Source organism: Myotis brandtii, unplaced genomic scaffold (genome assembly GCF_000412655.1).
Source record: "Myotis brandtii unplaced genomic scaffold, ASM41265v1 scaffold1347, whole genome shotgun sequence".
Classification (NCBI taxonomy): domain Eukaryota; kingdom Metazoa; phylum Chordata; class Mammalia; order Chiroptera; family Vespertilionidae; genus Myotis; species Myotis brandtii.
In genome coordinates, this window is record NW_005354788.1 from 141,297 (window position 1) to 144,995 (window position 3,699).

Sequence of the window (3,699 nt, forward strand, 5' to 3'; positions counted from 1 at the left end):
AGCCCAACCAGGGGCTGCACCTAGGGATTGGGCCTGCCCTCTGCCACCCGGGAGCAGGCCTAAGCCAGCAGGTGGACATCCTCCGAGGGGTCCCAGACTGTGAGAGGGCACAGGCCGGGCTGAGGGACCTCCCCTCCCCGCTGAGTGCACAAATTTTTGTGCACCGGGCCTCTAGTATATATATAAAAGGCTAATATGCTAAGTGTCCATCCAGGTAATGACGTCACGTAGCAATGCCCAGCTTCCTCTCCCTAGCGACTAGTCTCCTTGGAGTTTCTTCAGCCCAGGAACACAACTTGCTTTATAGCCAGGTGGAAACATTTCACACTGTAACCAAATGTCTGTGAAGCGTTTTCCAGTGCCTCATCTCATTTGATCCTCACAGAAGTCCTGGAGTAGGTAGATAGGAGACTCAGTGGAATCCTATTTTCTTTTCATTAGCCAGAAAACAGAGATTTAGAAAGCTTAGAAACTTGGCCCAACTGAAAAGAAGAAATGGTGGACCTTGAAAATGACTTGAGGTTTTCTCACTGTGCAGAATATAGTCAAACACTGCTGCAGTTAAATATTTTACCCTTTGTTCTCCCTGTGTGATCTACAGTAATAATGTGCTTCATGTTGATATTTACTGCTATGTTGCTGACAATTACCTGAAAAAGAAGAAGAAGTTGGGGTGCTTCATTGGGCTGGAAAAAGTTGAGTTAAATCAGAAAGCAGATCTAATTAAGCAAGTTTATTCTATATCTATAAAAGGCTAAGTTGACTCGCACATGTGCAATACATATAAAGCTCTCGCTGGCGCCAATCGCATGTCTGTGTTTCATTCTGTCATGTCGATCAAGAATTTAGTTGACACTTCTGTTATAGAGAAAGGGCGATATTAAAATATTTCTTCTAATTAATTTCCTTTCAATGTGCATGAATTCGTGCACTGGCCACTAGTACTGATATATTTGGAGTTTGTTGGACATGACTTCCAGCAAGGCACCTGTCAGGTGCAAGCTCCTCAGCTAGGGACTTAACCCTCCTGGGTGACAGGAATCGGAACACGCATGTGCAAGGAGGCAAATGGGACATCCTTTATTCCACACAAAAGCAGCCACAGTAGGCTGGTCAATAGCAGCTTATATGCATGCTCAAACAAAAGTGGTGCTTTGACAAACGGTAACATCAGTATTTTGGTGTTACCATTTGGCAAAGGCACGTCTTCGCAGTTTAATTAGGATTCCCAGGCTCAGAGTCCTGAACAGCCTGATTATGAGTCCCAGGCTCAGAGCGGCCTTGACCATCCAGTGCACTCTAAACAGGGACCCCACAGCACCTTAAAAGACTGGGGGACAGCTAAAAATTCCCTTTTGCTCTTGTCCTTCCCTTCTTTCTACCTGGAATGTGAATAATGGCTGAAGATATAAATTGGCAGTTGACCATATTTGGATGGTATAGGTTTCCCCTACTATCACTGAGCCCTTGGACATTCCAACATTTAGTTGGTTCCCAAATGAGCACCTTCAGTACCACTTGGGTACTTCTTAGAAATGCAAATCCTCAGGCCCAGTGTTCAAGGAGCCATCCAGGTGATTCTGATCATGCAACAGACAATTTGAGAAACACTGGTTTGGAGACTGGGAAGAGGAGGAACTACTTAAGGCAGTGGTTCTCAACCTTGGCTGCACATTAGAATCACCGGGGAATCTTTTTAAAATCCTGATTTATGGGCCTCATCCTCCGGAAATTCTGTTTCTTTGTTATGGGGTGGGGTCCACAACATTAGTAACAAAGAAACAGAATTTCCGGAGGATGAGGCCCATAAATCAGGATTTTAAAAAGATTCCCCGGTGATTCTAATGTGCAGCCAAGGTTGAGAACCACTGCCTTGACTAAGGAGTGACCAGACAAGGAGGGAATAATCAGTTTTATCAACTACTGTTAAAAATTGAGAGGAAGGAGAACTGACCATTGATTTCGTAAAAAAAAAGACAGGGGATTTCTGTGGTTAATAAAAATTAGGATATTTCCTGGTATTCCGACATGTCAACTGGTGGGACATTACATACTAGTACCCCCCCCCCCTTTTTTTTAAGAACTTGCCCATTTCTGCTGATGGAAGGGGGTGGGGACTCCCTTCCGCGGTTGAGTCAACAGGGTCGTATTCTCCATGTGTCCCCTCTCCTCCAGGCCTAGCCAATTAGGCCAAAAGCAGACCACCTAGAGACCAGTTAGGAGGTCAGTGTGGCTATCTGTGCAGCAGAAACCAAATATAATAGGGGTTTATACAAAATACCAGTTTGCACCTCACTCATGTTAAAAAGCACAATATCTGTTCCACCAAACCCGTGGTCGGCAAACCGCGGCACGGGAGCCACATGCGGCTCTTTGGACCCTTGAGTGTGGCTATTCCACAAAATACCACGTGCCGGCCCGCAGGTACAGTGCGATTGAAACTTCGTGGCCCATGCGCAGAAGTCGGTATTTTGTGGAAGAGCCACACTCAAGGGGCCAAAGAGCTGCATGTGGCTTGCGAGCCGCAGTTTGACGAGCTGCAGTTTGCCAACCACTGCACCAAACTGTCAGGGGCACTTCTTTGTTTTGTTGGTTCGCCATTCCTAGGGTGTTAATCTTATCCACATGCTCATGACCACTTGTCCGTGTTCCAGCCAGCATGCAGGCGCTTTCCGCTTCACTGTAAAAACTGCTCTTCCTTCCATCCCCCTGGCAAGAGGCGGGGGTGCCGAGAAATGTCATCTTTACTCTGGGAAGCCTAAGGCCTGGCTAAAACTGCGGACTCTCCAAACAAACCTCGCGGTTTGTAGAGAAACACAGTCTTGCTGATTTGATTTTCTTTCTTGGGATTTGATCTGGGTGAAAAATTAGTTACTTCATAGTGGGAGGATAAGCAAGAGCATGCACCAGCCTGGAGATACACGACTCCCTGCCGGCGGCCCCTAGAGCTGCTGGGCGTCTGGAGGCGCTGCAGGTTCATCTCCTTGCGGTCCGCGGGACCTGTGGGGACCTGGCTTTTTCTGGGTTGAGGTAATTTCCAGGGCTGAGATCCTACTTTCCCTTATTCCGAGGTGCAGCCCGGAATAAACATCCCGGGTTACTTGGGGTGATCTCCGTCCCCACCACAAGGGGCCTAAAGCCGGGGAGACGCAGTAGAGGGGACGCGATGCAGGCGCCTCCCCTCCGAGGAGCTCAGCAGCCGAGGCGGGAATCCTGTGGTTGGGGGCGCGGCCCTCCGCGGGGTCCAGTTGCAGGGAGTGAGGGTTCCGAGCGAGGTGCGGTTCGGCGCGGCCGAGGGCATCTTTCGGGGCCAGAGCCCAGAGACGGCCTAGAAGAAGGGGTAACCTTTCTTGTGCCTGGAAGGCGACTTCCGAGCGGCCGAGCACTCCCGGGGGCCTGCACTCGGTGGCGGGATACAGGGCCGTGACAGCGGAAGGCTGCCTGACTGGAGTGCCCGGGAGCCTCTGGGAAGCAGCGTCCGGTGACGTGCTACACCGCGCAGAGGGTTCTGGGAGTTGTAGTTCGACCTTGTTTTCGGGCTGGCGGGTCTTGCTCCCGCTGGCTCCTAGATGCCTCTGTCTCTGGCCGGGCTTCCTCAGTGTCTAGCGTGAGATCGAGCCTGGGGTGGAGGAGGGCTGAGCGCGGGTCCTCTAAAACCGAGTGGCTGGAGGGAGGGCGCAGGGAGCCCCCGGGTAGGCG

The 3,699-nt window shown here is 50.4% G+C and overlaps 1 protein-coding gene; it reads left to right on the forward strand.

Moving 5' to 3' along the window:
- ZNF2 (zinc finger protein 2) overlaps positions 1-3,699 on the forward strand; it is a 49,098-nt gene that overhangs the window by 19,584 nt on the left and 25,815 nt on the right.